This window comes from Onychomys torridus, chromosome 9 (genome assembly GCF_903995425.1).
Source record: "Onychomys torridus chromosome 9, mOncTor1.1, whole genome shotgun sequence".
Lineage (NCBI taxonomy): Eukaryota > Metazoa > Chordata > Mammalia > Rodentia > Cricetidae > Onychomys > Onychomys torridus.
Genome location: NC_050451.1, coordinates 111,557,768 through 111,582,043, shown reverse-complemented (window position 1 = coordinate 111,582,043; position 24,276 = coordinate 111,557,768). Strand labels below are relative to the sequence as shown.

Here is a 24,276-nt window from a genome sequence, read left to right as displayed (position 1 = left end):
GTGCACATATTTAGTTATTAAATCCAAAGTAGGTTCTACAGAAGTATTTTATAATTTGGGAATTGTTATTGAAATCATTTTTAATAATGAATGAGGGTTATATTCTATTGGAAGTCAAGTTTTTTTCTTGACTTTGATGTGCAAAACTGCAGTGGGAGATTCCATAGTTAGGGAGGGACATGCATCAGTCTGTAGAAGCTCCAGGACGATGTAATGAACTCTGGACTATGAACTTCAGGAAAGATCTGTGAAGGTATTAACATTATTAAACTATTTAACTAATGACACACTATAACCCTCTGACAGTATAATGCAAAAGTGGGACTGAAAAACACATTATGGTATGTCTTTTAAATAATGTCTCTTAATTTCATTTTTATGTTTTAATATGGCCTCGTTATATAACTTGATTTCTGACATTGTAGCTATTTGGCATTCATCATTCATTTCATTTGTCCAAATCATATAGTTTCCTATTTCACAAAAGTCTAGAAGCCAGCAGTTGTCACTATATTCAAACTGGATCCATCTTTACAAGTAATCTTAAAACTAGCCTTATATTTCACAAGCTTAGAGGCCTCTTAGGGCAATACTGACTTTCAGTAATGAGCAAGAATCTGCAGATATTGTGTGAGAGATGAGATGCATAAATTTGGGTAGGCTGTATGGGATGAGGTCTAGTGACCCATCAGCCAGACTAGCATCCTGGAGTGTAGTTCATGCCTTTAATAGGTGAGTTTATATCTCCTACACAGAGTGACCAACATTCAAAGAGAGGAACATTCACCCATCTTTCCACAAAAATACCTCCAACTTTCTTTCTTTCTTCCTTGTTTTTTTTATTTTTTTTATTTTTTGGTTTTTAGTTGTTGTTTTTGAGACAAGATTTCTCTGTGTAGCCTTGGCTGTCCAGGAACTCACTCTGTAGGCTGGCCTCAAACTCAAAGAAATTGCCTGCCTCTGCCTTCTGAGTGTTGGGATTAAAGGTGTGCACCACCATCACAGGACTAATACCTCCAATTTCTACACCATATTATTAAAATATATTATTATTTTAAATGCAGCAGTTGTTGCCAAATTCAAAGTGCAACCATGTTCAAGTTGCTTCACCTTTCTGTACTGTGTCATACAAAGAACTCAATCAATAAAAGGTGCAATCTCTTTTTGCAAGAGAATGTCTCTAAGAGTGCTGGGTGTGGCAGAATGAAGGGAGCTTGAGAGGATCAGGTCTAGCATAGAATTTCCCTGGGGGCAGTAGGTTCCTGTTAAACTAATCCTCTTGCTCTTGTTTTAGGCAGTAGGACTTAAACTCTTTGAAAACATAGAGTGTACATTCATTTTCCTATCTCCAGGGCTTTTGCAAAGCCTGGTTCATGTGAGTCCTTCATAAATATTGACTAATGGTATAAAAAATTTAATGGAGAGACACTATAGAAAATCAGATTGTTGTGTTATTGTTCTTTTCCTTGAACATGTCTGATTTGTTAATGATAGCCCTCAAGACTTCTATTTTTTTGTAGGCTTAATCAGATATGTTTGTTACTTTTGATAAAGGGTGATTGAAATCATTGTCATTCTTGGATTATTGGTTAGATGATAAAGTGTTGACTTTGTATGATAATCAAAATATTTTAGCTTTGAGAAATGGCTCAGTAGGTAAGAGTGCTTTCTGTGAAAGAAAAAGGACCTGAGTTCAAATCCACAAGACTCACAAGTGGTTCAGCATGGCTATTTTTAACTACAATCCCAGCACCCAGCACCCAGAGGTATGAGTCATATCTTGAGAGCTCCTGGCCAGCCATCTTCTGGTTTACTGAGAGACCCTTTCTCAAACAATATAGTGGATAGTGATACAAGAAGACACCCAAGGTCCAACTCTGGCTTTTACACACAGGCATCCATACATGTATAAATCAAAGACAAAAAGAACCAATACATTAATTAATTAAAAATAATTAAATGTCCATCCCAGTTTAGACTGAAATAGAAAACTTCTTCCTGATACAAGGCATCTCTGTAGAGATATACACTGCAGTATTTTAAGAAATTAATGCTAAATTTCTTTTTTAAAGAGACAATGCTTTCTACAAATGAGGTGTGGGGTTTTTAGACATGTATAACCACCTCTTTATATATTCACCTGGATTTAAGACATAGTTAAGTGCCTAGACATGCTTAGAGTTTGGCCAACAAACTTACATACATAAGTAATCATGATTATTTTAAAAGAAGCATAGTTCCCCTTTGTTCTAATTAGATTATCATATAAAGTATTTATTTTGATTCATATGTACATTTCTCTTATAAGTAACTTAATTTTTAAGTTAATATTGATGATGTTGAGAAACTCAAATTTGGAAATACAGAAAGAATCCAAAAGGACTAAGTAGAAAATTGCAAAAAGCAAAGAAAACTCTGTATTCCTAAAATCTCCCAAACTCCAGAAAGACTGAGGAACAAAATTCAGTTTTCAAGGTGAATCCCGTGGTGCTAGCCTATAATCACAGCTATCCAGAAGTCTGAGGCAGGAGGACTGCAAGTTCAAGTCTATCTGAAGTTAGAGCCAAAGTGGGCAGTTTAGACCTTGTTTCAAAAAAAAAAAAAAGAGGGGGGCAATATATATAATTCAGTGGCAGAGAACTTGCTGAGCATGCATGAGACCCTAGTTCACTCCTCTGAGGCCATCAAAAATGGAAGAAAAGCAAAAGAATTTCCATCTATAAGAACTTTGAAATACCTCTACTGTATGCCACAATTCAGAAAGTGTCTAATAGGAAATTTCTGGAAAATATCCTGGCTTTTCTTAAGCTGAGACAGACACAGCAGCATATCTATCTTTTATGGATAGATGGATGCTGAGCCTGGAGAGACAGCTCAGCAGTTATGAGCCCTTGCTAGGGCTGGAGAGATGACTCAATGGTGAGAAGCACTGGCTGCTCTTCCAGAGGACCCAGGTTCAATTTCCAGCACCCACATGGCAGCTCAGAACTGTCTGTAACTCCAGCTCCAGGGGATCTGACACCTTCACACCCATGCACATAAAAAAAAGGTTGTTTTTGTTTTGTTTTGTTTTGTTTTTTAAAGAGCACTTGCTGTTCTTTCAAAGGATCCAGAAGTGTCAGTGTTGAGAAGCTCCTGACCATATGTGCTCTAGTTCCAGGAGATCCAACCACTTTTTCTGAGCACCCACACTCAAATGGCATGCATATGGACACATACATACACACTAAAAATAGAAATAAATCTTCAAATAATGGATGTTGTGACACCAAGGACAAAAATGATTCTCTATTTGAATAAAGGAATTAGTATGAACCTTCTGGGATCTATATGACATCAGGAAAGAGAACCTCTCAATCTTGCATATTGGCAATGAGACTCACTGATGAGATGTGACCAACTCCTTTACCTCAACCCACACTATAACCTGAAACTGTGACCAAAAGTAAATACATACATACATACATACATACATACATACATACATACATACATACATACAAACCTTTTTCTTTAAGTTGCTTTTGTCAAGATGTTTTATTACAACAGAAAGACAAACTAATCCATAGACACTTATCTATACTCACCAAGATTAGTTTCATCCCCCCTTTTTATAACTGCAACTATCTTTAATGAATTATATGTCTTAAAGACTTTTCAGCACAGTTTATATTCATGGTCTTGATCCTTTTATTGTTCATCTTAGAAATTAAGTTTTATCAGGTAGTATATTTTATTAGGAATTAAATTATATTTTGAACTCTTTTTTGTACAAGGGTGAGTGAGAGATGTTTTGGCAGAATATATCTTATATGTAACATTGCAGAAGGCATTCAGCCAACTAACAGTGACTAGTGATGAGCCTCATCTATCACTTTAAGGATTTATAAAATATAAAGTAAATATTACAAAGTATGATTATGTAGGTTAAAAAAAGAAATTGGAGGGTTCACCATAAGTATGTCCATGTCTTGGAAAGTAAAATCTAATGCATCATTTATATAATATATTACATATATCATACAAGTATATGTCTACTGGCATGAGTCTGCATTACAAAGTCATAATTATATGCTTTGGAAATAACTTGAAACTCAAAATAGTGTTAGCTACAGCCAAGACTTAGAAAATCATTCCTGTGTGAGTAATAGTATTGACATCAACTCACGAAATCTAGATTACACTTCTCAAGAAAGAAAGGAACCTGAACAATTATCTGAGTTCATGCATGCTGTCTACTTTGTGGACTTGAAAATGACATGAATAGGTGACTTCTTTGCAGAAAAGGCTACATAAATCATGGTAGTTAAAGTAGATGGCACTACAATGTGCCCTATTGTATACCAGGGAGGTGATTTTCAGAAATGAATTGCCTCAATTTTCTATCTCTGTCATGAATTTGTGACAGATCTGTCTTATAGTGTCACTATGAGAAGTAACTGGGAAGGTACCCTTAGGATAGAGCCTAATACAAATGGCCTACCACAGCCAGAGGCTCGAGCAGTGGAGGTAAAATCTGAAGGCATCTGTGTGCTGTTTAATTGGTAAGTGGCACCTTCAGGAGGAAGGTGGGATGTAGGAGACTTCAGGTGGACAACATTTGAGTTTTATCTTTATTCCTTTTGGTCTATAGCTGTTCATTGCTATCATTTAGCATCTTGAAGCAAAGAAAAGGGTAGAGAAGGAAGAGGTTAAAATATTCTTAACATCATGTGTTTGTATTAATTGATTAATTAATATCTCAAACTTCACATACTCATGATCATTGGACTGCATTCAGGAAAGAAGATTCTGAATGTACTTTTGTGTACATTATTCTTATTCTGTCACTAGAAGCATTCTCATCTGTGATTTTTTTCTGACTCTGAGAGTGGTGTTAATTCTTAGCTTGTACCACTGAATATTTTACAATTTCATCAAGCCTCACACATATTAAATTTCATCTATCCAAAACATTTTAACCTGTGATTCTGTTTTTCCTTAACTTATCAAGGCTCTCCTTGCACATCAAGAACACTTGATGCAGTGGTTCTCAGCCTTCCTAATTCTGTAACCTTTCAATACAATTCTTCATGTTGTGGTGACCCCAACCACAAAAAAATATTTTTATTGCTACTTTGTAACTGTGACTTTGTTATGGTTTTGAATCATAATGGAAATATCTGATATGAAAGATATTTGCTATATGATACCCATGAAAGGGTTTGTGACCCACAGGCTGAGAAACACTGACTTGATAGGACACTGAGCCAAAGCACAGCCATGACAGGCTTGGTCTCCAATCATAAGTGGTTTGTTTTCTGAACTCCTTAAATCCATCAGCCACCTAATGGCTGATGTGTAGATGTTCCTGATTCTCTCCATTCTAGCTAAACACTTCCCCTGTGTCTCATTCTTAAGGACCCTTAAGTGGGATGCTTCCCTCTAAGATGTTAATCTATGCATGTTAAGGTGTCAGAGTCTCCATGTTCCTATCCTGCTGAGAGCCATACACTATTGAAAGAATACATCTGAAGAGCCCCAAATCTGGTTAGCATACATTGGGTGAGAGTTATAATTACATAGTGAAAAGATTAGCAGATTAACTTCTCTGGGCTTACAGACTCACTATAACTTTCTGTTTCCTAAAGCCTCATTTCTATTCATGCCTCTATTTACTAAAGAAGAAAATTCAAAAGACAGCTTGCAAGGCTAAGTCTTATTCTTAGTTTGGTAGTAGACCTTCAGCATCACTCACTTTTGGTGAGTAATTTGATGCAAATGACCACTGCCCAAACAGATGTGACATGCAATTAGAAAACAGCAATACTAACTCTGTCAGCTTTGGGTAGGAAATCACAGCAAATACCATTTAATGAGCAATTTACTTGTCATGATCTTTCAGGAAAAAAGTACAACATTTGATACAGCACAGCAGTACAAAGCTACCCTGGGGGTGGCTTTAACTCCCAGTTAATTGCATACTCAGGTTAAAAAAAAAAAACAGCATTTTGAGCTTAAATGATAAAACTCACCCTAGAAAGTCACCTAGGGAGTAGACAGACAGGGGTATGTATTATACTCATCTTTAGAACCATAAGAATAATGGAGAAAAGCCCAATTTTAAAATATCCAAAATAAGTAAAATCTGATTAAAACAACTCATATCAAAGGAAGCCCATAAGCAAGGGAAAACTACAAATTAGGAGATTCTAAAAGGGCATTTAAATAAAATGTGCTTTGGGCCATGTGCACTGTGTATAGCAGAGTATTTATGTGTTCTTTAAATATAATAATCAAGACAAATAACAATAAACACTGTGTTGTGTCAGTGACTAATTGTCTAACAGACAGAGCTTATTTTTGTAATTACTGTCATTATTTACTACAACCACTGCTATCATTTATCGATTGCTTATTACATAACTGACAGCTGGAGAAGGGTCATCCATTCATTGTGTTTCAATTCTCAAAACAAACCCAAGATGTATGGCTATTCCTAGTCCACAAATGAAGAGAATAAGACAAGAATTAATAAGAGTCAAGGTTGGTGTTCTGGGTGCTCAGGTAAAAGCACTGCTTTGAGTCTGCAAATTAATAAACCATGAACTTGGTCATAAAGAGTTCTGTACCTTTTGCTTGTTGAGACAGCCCGTTTACGACAAAATCTAATCTTGATAATGGACAAGATGTGTCATCCAATACAGTGGTCTCTAGATGTCTGTGCCTTATTCTCTTTTCTGAAGTCTTTAGGTCAAGATATGTATGTGAATAATAACAATATCCACTGAAAACCAATGATTTCTGTGTGGTGGGGTTGATGGTCTCTGGTTTAAAGGTAGTCCTTTGTGTCCCATGTGACAGAAAGTTCACCTCTCAATATCATTATGGATTAGTTTCAGGGGCCCCCAAAAGACCAAAATCCTCAAGTATTTAAGTTGTATATTTGTACATAACACACCTACATCTTCAGTGCTTTTGCTTCATCTCTACCTTTATTACCTATTTGTGTCTGACACATCTAAATGTCATGTAAGTGGTAGTATACCACATTTTCTAGGAAATAATGATTAGACCAAAAGTGTGCATATGTTTAGTCTACATATTCTTAGTATGGGTCCATTTATTTGATATATAATTGACCAAATTCATGGCTATGATATCTGTGATATGGCAGGCCCTTGCAGTGTGTGCTAGAATTGGATGTTAGAATCTAAAGATGAGAAATATGCTCCTGGGAGGCACTGTGGTTTTATGAAATAAACAATTGAGGCTGAGAGCATTTGAACAAGAACTAGAAACACTAATAACAAAAGTGAGTATATTCCACTCTGATAGAAAATGACATGGTAAGCACATTGGGCAGGAATGTACAAGACAGTGTAGAAAATAAGAAAAATATTTTAGCATATTATTTTTTAAATTTAATTCAAAATTATGACATGAATGGATAAAAAGATAGAAATATAGATAGATGATATAGATGACAGATCAGATAGATAGATAGATAGATAGATAGATAGATAGATAGATAGATCATAGATAGTTGACTGATAATAAATAGATAGAAAGTTAGAATGGTGATAGTAAGATAATAGATAGACAAATGATAGATAGATGATAGGTATATAACATGACAGATAGATGATAAAAAATAGATGGTAGATAGGTAGATAGATGATGTAGACACAGAAGATAGATAGACAGGTAGATGATAGATAGATGATTTCATGACAGATAGATGATAGAAAGATAGATAGAAGGTAGATAGGTAGATGATTGATGATGATGATGATGATGATGATAGATAGATAGATAGATAGATGACAGATCAATGGCAGATAGATATGAGAATGCAGTTTAACAGTAGAGCACCCACCTAACATTTGCAAGACCTAGGTTTCAAACTGACAGTGCAAAAATAATAGGTTATAAATATGATTAAATTTATAGAAGAATGTTTTAATTCCCCCTGTGCATTTGAATTTACTTTCTGCTTTTTTCTGATATATAACTAATTTTGTTTTCTTTCTTTTTTTAAATAGACTTACCCCCCCTTTTTTTTTACATCTCAGCCACAGTTTTCCTCCATCCTCTCCTCCCTCTGTTCCCACTCCCCCAATCCACTCCTCCTCTGTTTCTGATTAGGAAAGGGCAGGTCTCCCATGAGTATCAACAAAACATGGCATATCACGTTGAAGTAAGACTAAGTAACTCCCATGTATTAAGGGTAGGCAAGGCAACTCAGTATGAGGAATAAGGTCCCAAAAGTTAGTAAAAGAGTCAGAGATAGCTCCTGTTCCCACTGTTAAGAGTCCCACAAGAAGACCAAGTCACACAACTGCTTATAAATGCAGAGTGCCTAGCTTAGTCCTATACAGGCTCTCTGGTTGTCGATTCAGTCTCTGTGAGCCCCTATGAGCCCAGGTGAGCTGATTCTATGAGTTTTCTTGTGGTGTCCTTGATCCCTCTGACTCCTACAATCCTTTTTCCTCTTCTTCTGCAGTATTTCCCTAACTCAGCCTAATGTTGGCTACGGGTCTACATCTGTGTCCATCTGTTGCTGGATGATGCCTCTCTGATGCCAATTGGGGTAGGCACCAATCTGGTCACAGGAGATAGCCAGATCAGGCTACATATCTGCTATTGCTAGGAGTCTAAGCTGGGGTCTTCCTTGTAGATTCCAGGGAGATTCCCTTGTGACAAGCCTTTACTTGACCCTGAAATGCAGTAGCCTCAGTATTCTTCCCCTCTGCTCCCCACAAACCTGTTCACTCATGTTCCATTCCCCACCTTCCATCAGTCCACTCATGAAATCTCTTCTATTTTCCTTTCCTAGGGAGATCTGGTTGTACCCCTATGAACCCTTCTTGTTACCTAGGCTCTCTGGGGCTGTGGATTGTAGCATGGGTATCTATTATTTTACAACTAATATCCACTTCTGAGTGAGTATATATAATGTTTGTCTTTCTCAGCCTGGGTTACCTCACTTGGGATGATATTTTTTTCTAGTTCCATCCATTTGCTTTCAAATTTCCTGGTGTCCTTATTTTTAACAACTGAGTAATACTCAGTTGTGTAAATGGACCACATTTTTTTTTATCCATTCTTTGGTTGAGGGACATCTAGTTTGTTTCCCAGTTCTGGCTATTACAATAAAGCTGCTGTGAACATAGTTGAGCAAGTGATATGACTGAACATTTGGGTATATGCCCAAGAATGGTATAGCTGAGTCTTGTAGTAAGTTGATTCCCAGTTTTCTGAGAAACTGATACACTGACTTCCAAAGTGTCTGTACCAGTTTGCACTCCCACTAGCAATGGAGGAGTATTCCCCTTACTCCACATCCTCTCCAGCATAACCCCCAAGGAAATCGAAGCAGTCATTAAAAGTCTCCCAACTAAAAGAGCCCAGGGCCAGAGAGTTTTAATGCAGAATTCTATCAGACTTTCAATGAAGAGTTAATATCAATACTCTTCAAATTATTCCACAAAATAGAAACAGAAGGAACATTGCCAAATTCTTTCTATGAGGCCATGGTCACCCTGATACCCAAACCACACAAAGACTCAACAAAGAAAGATAATGACAGACCAATTCCACTCATGAACATCAATGCAAAATTACTCAATAAAATAATACTGGCAAACCTAATCCAAGAACATGTCAAAAATATCACCCACCATGACCAAGTAGGCTTTATCCCAGAGATGCAGGGATGGTTCAATACGAAAATCTGTCATTGTAATCCACCATATAAACAAACTGAAAAAAAAAACCCACATGATCATCTCATTAGATTATGAAAAAGCCTTTGACAAAATCTAATACCTGTTCATGATAAAATTATTGGAGAGATCAGGGATACAAGGGACATAGCTAAACATAATAAAAGTAACATACAGCAAGCCGATTGCCAACATCAAATTAAATGGAGAGAAACTCAAAGAAATTCCATTTAAATCAGGAACAAGATAAGGTTGTCCACTCTCTCCATGTGTGTTCAATATAATAATTGAAGTTCTAGCTAGAGCAATAAGACAGCTAAAGGAAATAAAGGGGATACAGATTGGAAAGGAAGAAGTCAAAGTATCATTATTTGCAGATGATATGATAGTATACATAAACAACTCCAAAATCTCTACCAGAGAACTCCTACAACTGATAATTTTATTTTCTAAACTATTGCAATTCAATTACCAATACTCATACAAGATTACTTTCAAAAATATTTATTGGTTTATTAAGCATGTTACATAAAGAATATCTACCTAATTAGATTTCTTTATAAAAACTCATAAAATTTTCTTTATATACATCTTTCTTAAAATGCCAGATATATAAACTACCAGTTGTTAGCTTCACAGGAATTGAAATGTGGTTTTTGGATGCTTACACAAATATAAAGTGAGGACTTTCCATTTTTTGTATTTTTTTTTTGTGTCATCAATAACTAAATTGGGAAATTCAAGAAAATGGAAGAAATTAAACAGTTACTAAGTCTACCAGATTTTCTGATTCTCAAGCCACTTCTGAAGAAGGTGGCTATGAGAAGTGATGGAACTGGGTTCCCTCCCAGGGAGAAATACTTCATATTTTCATTGTTATTTACTTTATGATGTCTTCCTTCTTTGACTTTAGGAGTATTGGCCATAAGATGGACTCAGATCCTTATAAAAGTCATAAATCAATTATATTAAATACCAATGAGAAGCACCAGTGATTGCTTCCATAACAGGAGTGTTCTGTGCTGGGAAACACCTGTATATCTCACAAAATAAGGGCAATGAATGCTCACACACAGGACTAATGCTTCAGTTCTAATGTATGATGTGATTGACATTCTATTATTATGGTAATTATCTCATATTACATCTGATATTAAATATGAATATAAAATATGGTAAAAACAAATTATCTTGAATCATATCATAATAGACTATAAATTGAACTTTCTTGATGCTGCTGCTAAAAGACTGACTCTCAGATTTCAATGTTGTTAAACTATATTTCCTAATGTTCTGCATGATACCAGATATGAACTCTATAAGAAAATAGGAATTTATTATATATCTTGTTTTTTCTATATGTTTCTACTGCATTTATATAAAAAGTCTCACTCAAGACTAAATTGTAAAACATGTAATTTTGATTTATAATGCTTTCATAAAATGTTCCAAAAAGGTAATTTTTCCTGTATTTGTCATGATGCCTAGTGTTACCACTGCAATTAATTATTGATATTTATAAAGGATACAATGGAAGAAAGAACTAGAATGATCAAATCTAAGAATCCAATGCATTTGTGCTTACTTTAGTCTGATAATTCTGAATTTGCTAAAGAGTTCCCTTCCCATGGAACAAGGAAAACCCAGCACACTTCTGGTGAATATAGGACAAGATTGATCATGAAAGTTATAAGAACAATAGTTGTGAAAACCCCTTAGGAAGCAAGAGCTGCAGGTTATTACCCTGTTTGAGATGAGTTGCAGGCATAAGGATTTTTAAAGTCAGGCAGTCTGGATTCTACTAAATTTGCAAATGAAATAACAGACTTTCTTTTTTTTTCACAGTAAATATAGTTTTTATTTATCTCTAGAATAGGATTTGTAGCCTGTGTACACACCTAGGTAACCATGAGGTGGCAGGAGAGGAGATGGTCCCAACATCTCAGACGTGTTGAGGTTACTTTTCCACTGGCAGGAACGGTGCTGCTTGGGCACCCTCCCTGGGCGGGAGAAGCCTGAACAGCCTTCAGATGGGTATAACATACACTCCAATGGTTAGCTCTTAGGAGCACAGGAGTAGGGGTTGAGGCAGTGTATGTTGCCAGGACCTCTGGAAAATGGTTGGCACTAGAGTTAGTACAATAACTTCTGTGGTCTTGTGGCCTTGTTTACTGTGCCAGCTTCTTAGTCCTTGGTAACTTTTTTCTCCGATGTAGGCCTTAAATTCAGATATTATCATAAACCACATAAGTTATCATATCAAAATATCTCTGTCCTCTTTGTTAGACTAAGAACAGAATTACAGAGTGTCCCAGACAGAATGTCCCAGAGATCACAGACTTTCTTAATTGAAGGTAAATATTCAGGTACTATTCTAAATGTTAAAAAAGAAGATGTTGGCAGGTAGATGTTGCAAGTGTAACTGAAGAGGGGGAAGCCACTGTCTGTTGTCCAGCATCTGTTCAGGAGTTTCTACTGAATGGGTTAGAAAATACAGCTACTGGAAGGAGTTTTTAGCAGATAATGAAGGGCATATGCAAAGGGCATACAAGGGGGAAAGGTGATAATGTGCTTTTCATATTATAACATATATTGGCTGTATCTAGTGATTCAAAATTAACATTTTATAGTCATTTTATATCTTTTTTAAAATACAAATATTTCAAATAGAATTTATAGTAAATTGCCATATATAATTCTCTTCCTCATCCCTCTCACCTTTCCTTCCTTTCTTCTTTTTTTTTAAATTTCATACTTTAAAAAAAATGCTATTTATCCCCCTCCACACTGAGAGATATTTAAGTGTCTTTCAATACTGACTACACTAAGCAAACCTGGACTGGGCATATATAATATTATGTACATGTAGACACACTGTTTACATTGGTGCCGTGATGGGCTCCAAACATTGAGATATGACACTGTCACCTATAAAGTTCATGCTCAAGAATCATGCAATCAATTTAGGAGAATAAATTTCTTGCACGCGCGCACACACACACACACACACACACACACACACATGTGCACATCTCATAATGTATTAAGTTAATAATTTTGTGTTGGGCTGCATTCATAGCTATCCCTGGCTACATGAGGCCCACAGGCCATGAACTGAGTGAAAATGAAAGAACCCACAGTCGGAGGCTCTTCTAGTTAGATTTTGTCAATTTGACACAAGCTAGAATCATCTGGGAACATCAATCACTAAAATGTCTCCATAAGACCAGCTTGTAGATAAGTCTAGAGGCTCTGTCATCCAGGAGCAGATAGCCCGGGGTTGTATAAGAAACCAAACTAAGTGAGCAATGAGGAGCACGCCAGTAAAAAGCACTCTTTCATGATCTCTGATTCAGTTCATACCTTCAGGTTCCTCCTGCCTTGAGTTCCTGCCATGACTTTCATCAGTGGTGACTGTTACCTAGAAGTGTAAGATGAAATGAACCCTTTCCTTCTCTAGTTGTTTTTAGTCAAGGTCTTTTTGTTTTTGTTTTTGTTTTTGTTTGTTTGTTTGTTTTGTTGTTGTTGTTTGGGGTTTTTGTTTTTTTGAGACAGGGTTTCTCCATGAAAACACTTAGGTCAAGGGATATGTACTTATTTAATAGAATAAATGACATTTATTTTTTTAAATGATTAAAGGGATTTCACCCTGCCATTATGAGAGTGGGCAGAGGTGTAGGTCAGTGCACTTACTTAATATGATCAAGGTTTTGAGTTAAATCCCAGTACCAATGTACATGTATAGAGTCTCATTTTTAAATATCTGTAATTATTGAACATATTCTGTATGTATTCTGTACTTTACTGAATACCAAGAAGACTACTCTCTTCAGTACAGGAAGGCCTCTCTCTACTCCCCGAAAAGGTATTATTTACCTTTCAAAGTGTTAGTCAGGGTTTGATGTTGTTTTATTTTTTTTAATCTATCTGACAAAATAACTGGCATGATCCCACAAAGAAGAGGAAAGGATTAATTTGGCTTAGAGGTGGGTTTGGGGTTTCAGCCCATCCTGTAGGAAGGCCATAGTTGAGCATATTTCTTCCTAATGGCCTGGAAGAAGAAAGAGATCATCTGTGCCTCTGCCTTTACTTCACCTAGGCCTCCTGCCTATTGCGTAGAGTTGTCCGCAGTCAAGGCAGTCTCTCCACGCATCTCAACCCCATCAAGTTGACAGTCAAGGACAACCTTCACACAAGCTTCTCACTGTTCTCTCAAAAAAATCTTACTACATTTGTCTATTTGCCTCTCTTCTGCTGGGTTATGACAGTTCACATTTCATCATACATGTATCCTGCTGCCTGTTATCCCTCATTTCTATTCGCTATTTAGATTATTTAGATATATTAGAGGTACTTCTGGTAAGAAAAAAATATTTTCTTCTCCTCAGATTTAAAGGAATGCCATGAGATAATTTTCTGTGGTGGTGGTAGCTGACTTTCATAAAGCTTTTTAAGATTAGAACAGATGATGCCAGAAGGAACACAAATTGTGTCAAAGTAATGGATGAGACCTCTTTTGTATTACCATCCCGTGTCCTAACCACACTTCATTTTAACCTATAGAAAGACACATGGATGGGCTAATTACTTTGCAGCTGTCTGTAATTAGTCTGCAAAAACTGAGAAGAAAAATCACTGTCAGAAAGTAGAGAGCACTAGTTGGATGGTGAGAGAAGGACAGGAACAGCTAGCAGGGAAAATAAGAGCTGAGTTTGTTGCACAGAGTATGGAAGAACCTGGAGCCTCTGAGAATCTGAAAGGAAATAAGAAAGCCAAGACAGCAGCAGACTGTGTGTAACATGTGCAAAGAATTATGAATAGCTGTAAGTGCAGTGTTTACTCCATTGCATGGTGGGATGAAGAATAAATATGACTACATGACCTACACTGTGCCAAGCACAGGAAAGGAAAGATGCACTAGGTGGGTTCACAATACCCAAGCCTGAAAATTAGAGCTGCAGTTCATCTGCATGTAAACATACATTTGACATACATTGTAAAATGAACAAATTTAGTAATTTATCCACAGTCTGCACTCTTACATGAGGAAGTTTTATGCCTTTTGACAGTTGATTTTTTTCCTATAGAGATTTATGCCATTATAAAGGAATGGATGGATGGATAGGGAACATTTTGGTGTAGCCAGTAACTGAGGTTTATAGAACATTCATCCTTCAAGGAAAAGGATAGTAAATACAATGATTATTGTAAAATATAATTTAAAATTGAAATTATAGCTAACATAAATAAAATAACTAATAAAAATTGTTAAAGAACAAAAATATCCTATAATATAAAGATTGTAACATTATAAGCTATTTAAAATATTCTAGTATTACTACTGTAGTACTTCTTTGTTCCTCATGTCAAAAAGGAGTTCATTAAAATGTTATCATTCATATCAGTTTTATTCACTTACATTAGATTTGAATATTTGCAGCACAATAGTAAGTTCTGTATATATAATTTACTGATCTACCTAACAGTTGCTATATATTCAGAATACTCAGATTACAGACTAGCAAGATGGCTCAGTGTGCAACAGTGCTTGCTGCAAAACCTGATGACCTGAGTTTGACTCCCAGAACTCACATGGTGGGAGGAGTTTACCAACTCCCACAAACTGTTCTGTTCTTTGACCTCCACACATGTGCTGTGAAACACACACACATACACACACACACAATTATTCAATCAATGTAATAAAGTCTTTAAAAAGAATATTCAAATTAAATTAATGGTGAGCAAAAGTTGTATAAGTCCTGTAAGTATTTTTCCTTGATAGTAAAATTTTGGCCAACTAGTTATTCTCTTTATTCATATATATATTTATATATATTAGCCTCAGCAACAACGTTATCAGTCTATGACAAACTGGGAGAACATAAGCTTAGATAATTTTGAGTATCAACTTACAATCAAACCTATAATCACTTGGGAAGAGTGTCTTAGTAACAGATATCTATAAGGATGAACTGTGGATGTGTCTGTGGGGAATTGTCTCATGTATATTGCTGTGAGAAGACTCAGCCCACAGTGGATATCATCCCCTTGGTCTAGATTCTGAACTATATAAAAGAGGAGAAACTGAAGTGAGAAGTAAGCATCGCACATTCATTCATCACTGCAGCTGCAGAGAGAGGCTTCAAATTCCTGCTTTGACTTCCTATGGTGAGAGATTATAACCTAGAATTGTGAACTAAACTAAACCCTGTCTTCCCTAAATTGCTTTTTCTTAGGATATTTTTATCACAGCAACAGAAATTAAATCAGGATAGAAAACATCATACTTACAACACATAAGTCTTTATTTTAGTCAGGGTTACTATTGCTTTGATGAAACACTATAACCAAAGCAACTTGGGGAGGAAAGGGTTTATTCAGCTTATACCTCAGCATCACTGTTCATCATCAAAGGAAGTCAGGACAGGAACTCAAGCAGGACAGGAACCTGGAGGCAGGAACTGATAAAGAGGCCATGGAGGAGTGCTGCTTACTGGCTTGGTCCCCATGGCTTGCCTTGCTCATCCTGTGTTTTTATAGAACCCAAGACTACCAACTCAGGTGCCACCCACAGTAGGCTGGGCCCTCCTCCCCCATCAATCACTAATTAAGAAAATGCCTTCAGCCAGATCTCATGGAGGCATTTTCCCAATTGAAGTCCCCTAATTTTAGATAACTCTAGCTTGTATAGGCATAAGGCTAAGCAGCCCAATCTTCAAAACATCCACACCAACAGAATTATAAGAAATAAATGGCATATGCACATAAATGCCATTACATGTAGAACAGTTCAGTCTTATCCCTATTGTACTTGGGGATAAGCAGGAGAGCTAAATGTCTTCCCTGAAAGATTCCATAGAAAGGCACAGGTTAAGGGTTTAACTTATAATTGAGTTGATGGTGACAATGGTGAGTGAAGGCTAAGTCATATGAGAGACTTCAAATTCTACTCCATATTAAGCTAAGTTTCTTGAAATAATCTGTTTAACCTGAGGAAAGACACATTTTAAAACAAATTTAATAACAACAGGGGAACTATGAAATTAGAATCTAAGAGCATATTATACTTTTATTGAATTATCACATTTGTGTTGTACTGTTCATGTGAAGAATTGAATACATATTTGTTGGTAATGTCACCAAATTTTGCTATTAAACTCATAATTTCTTCAGAAAAATTTGACACTATGACTTTTATCCTAGCTAACACAAATAGCCAAAGTATGTAATAATTAGATATTTAAGGCTTGTGATCTCTGAAGAATTATAAATATCTTATTATTCATGTCATTGACTACTAGTCCATTAATTTCAAGTTCATTGTTTGATATACTAATATAATTAATTAAGCATAGATGAAACAAAATCATAACATTTAGATTCTAAAAATAAGGACAGTGAACCATGATTGCTATTTACTTATAGAATAGATTTTAGAATTTTTAAAGATTTATTCAACAAAACAAAATGCTCTTACTTCAAAACATGCAGTTTTCTTTAAGGGTATAATCATTGGTGAATTGATCACCTTCTAGTGAAGGCCACGCATCCAAGAGTGTATGAGCAACACAACTGCACTTGATGGATTTTAAAAGTGGAGAACACAAAGTTGGGTGGGTAAGGAAGCAGTAATGTATGTGGGAGAAGTGAAGGAGATGAATATGATCAAAATGCACTGTAGAAAATTCCCAAAGAACTAAAAATAATCAGAAAAATACAATTTTGGATTAAATTTATGATTTTAAGTTAGGTAATTTTGATTTGTTGACTAAATCTTTAAATGTTCTAAATATATATTTGGAGTTGTAGGATAGTGAGGTCTCATAGACCCCCAAACAGTGTAGATTACTGTCAATGATTGTGCTACCCTCTAAACTTGATGGTGATTGCTGAAGAGAAAGCATACTTGAGTTATTGTACATGGAGAAACCAAGCTGGTATTTACCTAGATGCCTCCTCCCTGGTGAATAACTTTCATCGTGTTGGAAGGTGCTATGCACACTACTGGCTGAAGAGTAATAATTAATCTATAATATAATCATAACAACTGCAACCCCTACCCCCCAAGATAACAACTGGCCTGGCAAGACAACTTCACTCATGCAATAGTGGCATGAATGTCATGGGAATTACCAGCTACTTTTTGATTGATTTAAGGCCCTGTGCATGAGATATAAACCATACATGGCACCATCACTGGACCCCAGAACATATGTCTAGATCAGTCATTGGCCCTAGTGAATAATGTACTACCATCATTCTGGTAAAGAACATAGCACTAAACTGACTCCTAATAATTTACCATTCTCTCTATAGATTAGTGTATCTCTCAACACTCCTCAGAGGAACTTGTTTTAGCAGTAAATGGCAATTAACACAGAGACCTACAACTGATCAAGGTACAGAGGATAAGAGACTTCAAAATGCTGAGCACTAAATATCAGAGTCCCTCCTCCCAAGACTTAGGAATCATTATGGAAGAGGGAATGGAGAGATTTTAAGGGCCAGAGGTGATAGATGACTGCAAGGAAACAGTGTATTCCAGGTACAACTGAGCAGATGAACATATAAACTCAAAGAAATTGTGACAACATCCATAAGGCCTATGCAAGCCCAAGCCAGACAAAAATCTCAACATAGAAGAAGAAATAGACACAAAGTTCTACCCATAACAGAAGAACTATTAGCAATTGATAGCTTCTGGAAGAAGGAAAGACAAATCTCTTTAAGGGTGTAGTCCTTATTAAGTTGTTCAGGCTCCAATGGATGGCCACACATCCAAGAGTATATTGGCAACACATTTGGACTTGATGGGTTGTTTTTTTTTAATGTCACAATGTTGGATGGGTAAGGAGATGGGGTGGATCTGGGAGGGGTTTGGAGAGGGGCAAACATGATCAAAATGCATGGTATTAAATCTCAAAGAACTAAAAATGTTCATAAAAATACATATAGAAATTTTAAACTAAATCATCTATGCTAATTTATCATAGTTTAAAGAAATTGCTTCACTGCAAATTATAAATGATACACGTTTTAGGGATAAAGTTAAATATCCAAGATCATTATCCACACCTTTCTTCTAAGACATGTTAGGCTTGAAATAATCAAACATTAAAAAGATGACTTCCTTAGAGTTTTTCAATCAGAGAACTAATGAACTGAAAATTAATTTTCAATCATTGATATTTGAGGATTAGTATAAAGCATATACTCAAACTAAAAACATTTGCCCTGATTCTGATATCATATACTATTATTCATTTATTACATACCTTAAAATATTCATTGTACAGTGTCAAATAATTTTCAAGTAAACATTCACTTATTTATATCATGTCCTGTGCTTTACTTTGTATAAAATATATTTGTTACTCTGAAAACAAATGTCACATACTTCTGAGAAATCTGCATATTTCACATTCATGTGTATATTTATTTATAACATACAAACATGCTCCATAAAACTATATCCAGGTATTTAATTAAAAGATAATTGTATTTTCCAAGCATTGAGTAGGCTAAAATGGGAGGACCATGAGTTGGAGATCTGCTTTGACTATGTAGTAAATTCAGAGGAAGTTTGGTTCACAGAATGTTATCTTGTCTCAAAACAAATTAAAACAAACAACAAAAATTCAAATAAATGAAAAACTTATTGACAGTTTATAAGCTTCTAGTTTTTCTTGATAATTATAATCTAACAATAGCTATTACATTTTAGGTGTGCTGACATGTAAAGTAGAATGCTAGTAATGGGAGAGCCTGTCCAACAATCTACAAATTTCTTGAACTTATAAAGTGGAATCAGGTGGGGCTGGAGAGATGTCTTAGTGCTTAATAGGATTGGCTGCTCTTACAGAAGACCAGGATTGGATTTCTAATACCCACATGGAGGCTTGTAACCATCTATAACCTCATTTTAAAGGTATCTGACACCCTCTCCTGGCCTCTGTGGGCACCTGGCATGTTCATGGTGTATGTACATCAGACAAAACAAACAAACACAATAAAGTAAATAAAGCTTTAAAAATGGAATTCGATAAAAATTAGATTTTTTCTTCTTTAAACTACAAAAGCAGCAACATCTTTTTGATGACTACCTCCAATTTTATTTCTAAAACAACATTTTCATAAATTTAATGTACATCCTTTTAGTTTCAAACTCAATTCAATATGGGTATTGTGTGTATGATATATTTGGTATTGTTTATATCTTGTTCACATGAATAAATATGACTGTATTTGGTATAGATAGGACTATCAGATATATTTTTAATTATTCTATAATTAGATAGATATCTCTGTTGCTTTTGGGTATGGTTGCTTATATAGAAAAGTCTCCTTGTGCAGTGTGTGAGTTCTCTATAACACATCTTCAGAATAGACATGTTATGTATGCACATCTTTTTATTTTTATTTATTTATGTTTGGTTGTTCAAGACAGGGTTTCTTTGTGTAGCCTTGATTGTTCTGGAACTCACTCTCTAGATCAGGATGGCCTTGAATTCACAGAGATTCATCTGCTAGGATTAAAAGCATATGGCACCACCATGTGGCACATCTTTTTATCTTTTTTTTTTTTTTTTACTTTTAAGAGGCTTTTTCATATTGCTTCCATATACTCTGCTGTGGATATCGCTCTGTATAAATAAAATGCTGATTGGCCAGTAGCCAGGCAGAAAGTATAGGTGGGACAAGCAGAGAAGAGAATTCTGGGAACAAGAAGGCTGAGAGAGGAGAGGCTGCTGGCCTCCACCATGAGTACCAACATGTAAGACATTGGTAAGCCACAAGCCATGTGGCAAGGTATAGATTTATAGAAATGGGTTAATTTAAGATAGAAGAATTAGATAACAAGAAGCCTGAGCCATTGGTCCAAACAGCTTAAATAATATAAGCGTCTGTGTGTTTATTTTATAATTGGACTGCAGGACTGCCAGGGCTCAACAGGAATAAGAGAGGAATTCTCCAGCTACAATACTCCCTTCTATGAACTAACATATATGTTATAACTTTACTGTGTCAATATTGGAAATTAATTTTAATTTCTAACCAAAATGGATATGAAGGGAATTTTTATACATTTCTAGTAACTGTTGATGTTATAAGAAATTAAACATTTTAATATATGTATATTGCAAAATCAATTGATAATTTCCCTGTTAATTGCCAGCTCAGACAATTGACCCATTTCCTTCTCAGGTTCTTTGTTTTGTTCATCTCTCTCTTCATCATACCTAAGATGATTGTCTATTTTATTTTGTTTTTTCCTAAAATCAGAGTATTTCCAGAACTTAGTTGGTACATATTATTCTAAGTATAAGGCATAGTCTAAATAAGAATTCAGCCAATGAACAAAAGAATGTAGTATAGGATGAAGGATGATACATAATCAAAAGGTTGTAAGGTGCCACTGACTATCAAATGGTTCAAGAACTCACACTGTGACTGACAAATTAGCAGCTTTGCTCTGTTCATTGGAATTTTTCAGATGTTCTTTCTCTTAACACTGGGGGAATACTATCAAAGTGGAGAAGATATGTGCCAAGGTATTGTTACTAAGAAAACATTAGAATCGAATTATAAAAGGTTGAGTTGTACTAAGAAAAGAAGTTTTGACAGTTTTATTCCTTGTGAAAACAAAAGTAATAATGAGCAAGTTCATCCTGGGCATCTAATGGGAAAAAAGAATGGGAGCTCTGGAAATGAACTTCTGTCAACAGCATAAGTCCTCCTGAGACAGATTCCAGGAACCAGAAAGGACTGGTAATGGTCCATTCCTGGTAATAAATGTCTTGAAAGACAGTTAGCCATCTAGGAGATATAAAAATAGGATCCTTATTCATTCCCACCCTAACATTCTTCTATAAAGGACCTGATTTTTTTTTGCAAGAAATAATAACACACAGCAAGGCCTCTACTGTGCAGCATTATCTGCTACCTCAGGCTTCTAAAAAGTAAAAAGCCCCCCAAAATTATTTCATATGAGAAATGTTCCAGAATTTGTAATTTTCTTCAAAAGAGCAATGCAAAGGACAATGCTGACCTAAACCAAAATCAAGTATTAACAAGAAGTTTGCTAGAGTGGATTTTACTCCAGAACCCAAAGAATTTGTAATTTTCTCACTTTTAAATTAATTTTAGTCAGTTATAATTTCAAGAACCTAGGACTTTAAATGGGTTTTTCAAATCACATTCACACACATACACAGATTCACTTTATTGTTGGACATTGATGGCCTGAAGGTAGAATTTAATCATAGTGTAGACATTGTACTAACAGAAGGGAGAAGATGGAACCTATCAGGATGCCAAGAACAGGGGTCAGCAGAAAGAATAGGAGTCAGTGACTGTTGTGGGGAAATAAAAAGAATTTGGCTTTAGGAACTTTGTTTTTGAGATCAATTTCAAACACAAACATAGTCTTCAAATCTACAGATGCTTAGAGAACAGAAATGTGTGTTTAAGAACTACTCAGCTAACTAAGCCAGACACAGAAAGACCAACACTGCACATTTTCTCTCGTTTGTGAATCCTAGAGTTGATGTAGGTACATAAAATCATGAATGCATATAATACAGCAGAGCAGAAGCTGAGCTGTCTAGAACACATGGGAGATAACAGGATGGGAGAGAAAGGACTATAGAGGGATATGAGATGAACATGGACAAAATGTACTACTTATTTATATGAAAATGTCCTTATAAATCTCAGCAGTGTGTATAATGAACATATGTCATTGCAAATACTTAGATATTTAATTTTCTTCACATTTGAGAAAACCAAATACTTTTGAATGGGATGAACTGAATATTCATCCAATTAGACCTGATTATTTTTTCTTGTTTATTATAGATAAGAGCTTTAACTTGACATATTTTAAATACAGCACATAGCATTGAATACATTATAAATGCAATAACCCATGTCATTTGTTCATCTACCCATTGACTCTTTAATCACAGATGATCCACAGTATCATTTATCAGATAATAGCTTAAGTAGAGAATCTTTTGTTGGGACAAATACACTAAGTATTGAATGTACATTTAAAAAAAAACATTTTTAAGAATTATGTATACTAGCCAGGCAGTGGTGATGCACACCTTTAATCCCAGCACTTGGGAGGCAGAGCCAGGCAGATCTCTATGACTTTGAGGCCAGCCTGTAGACCTGATCTTATAAATAAGCAACATTAGTGAGGGCTGGAGAGATGGCTCAGTTGTTAAGAGTATGTATTGCTCTTCAAAAGGCTTTGACTCTCAGCACTCACAAGGTGCCTTATTATTTAATATACTTTTTTCAATGCATGAGTAAAACACACACACAGCAGGAATTCAAATAGCATATAACAAGAATAACAACAAAACAGGAAACATAAAATTATAGGTTTCATGATTTTTAAAAAAGTGAAGTTAAATGTAGCATAGTCCTTTTACATTATTAAATCTTTTTAATTCAGAAGGTAACATATTTTGTGAGTATGTCATGACTTACAGAGGAGATGTCTGTCCTTCAGCAGTGTAGTTGTGGCCACTTCTAATGTGTAGAATATGGAAACAATGCTGAATTTCTTCCCTTCCATATTATCTCCAAATTAAATTTGCTTGTCTGAGGCTTATAAGTCATCCTGTGGATCCTCATATACACAAGTTACCCACATCAAGCATTATTATTTATAATAAAATAATGTTTTTTGAAATGTTTTTGTTTGCATAATAAAAATGGAAATAAACTATAATTCAGAAAAAATCTAAATATTGGTGAAACACTTTCAGTCTATAATAGAAAACAATTTGACATCTTCTCAAAAAGTTTTATTTTGGCTGATATTGAGAAAGCCTAAAAGGAGGCATTTTTAGAAGTCTAAAAGGAGAAAATGTCTTGAATAGTTGTGAGTCAATAAAGTATTCACAAATGTCTAGTAGAATTAAAGCTAAATATTCAAACTAGTTTTAGCTTACTTTATTTAAAAGTTGAAAAGGCATTTAAAATCCCAGGATACCATAAAAAATTATATTTAGTATCCAAAATTAACATAATTGTGAGCATCTAACTATGAAGCAATGTTTTTCAATTTATTCTATGGCAATATACAGGAGGGCATCATTTTAGAATCACTCACTCAATCCTTTTAAGATATTAAAAAAATAGGGAAATGTAGTCTGAACATACTTTCCCTCTTGCAATGTATGCAAAACATTTAAAAAAGAGTTTCAAGGGCACAGATATATTCTTTACTGGAAATCACAGGACTAACAGATTGCTAATGGTTTTATCCAAGGAAAATTTTGTGTTTGAACTTATGAAAAATGAACATGTTTCTTTGCTGGACCTCAGGTAATATTTTCAGCATTGATAGAAGTCAAATAAGGTTAATATGGAAATAAGATGTTATTTTAAAGCATGGGCATAAATATGCAATTTTTAGAAATCACCAATATTTCTGTTGAACTAAATGCAGTAACTGGTGTCAGTATTGTCTGCAGATAGAAAATAAAACAAAAATAGAAAGTTTTGATGAACAGAATATTTCTCTTGAAGATTTAAATGAAATATCTCA

At 35.2% G+C, this 24,276-nt stretch overlaps 1 protein-coding gene across 1 annotated transcript in view; it reads left to right on the top strand.

The window, feature by feature from the left end:
* The window catches only part of Nalcn (sodium leak channel, non-selective), a 326,188-nt gene that overhangs the window by 49,200 nt on the left and 252,712 nt on the right, over window positions 1-24,276 (top strand). The gene's annotated exons all lie outside the window — the stretch shown is intronic.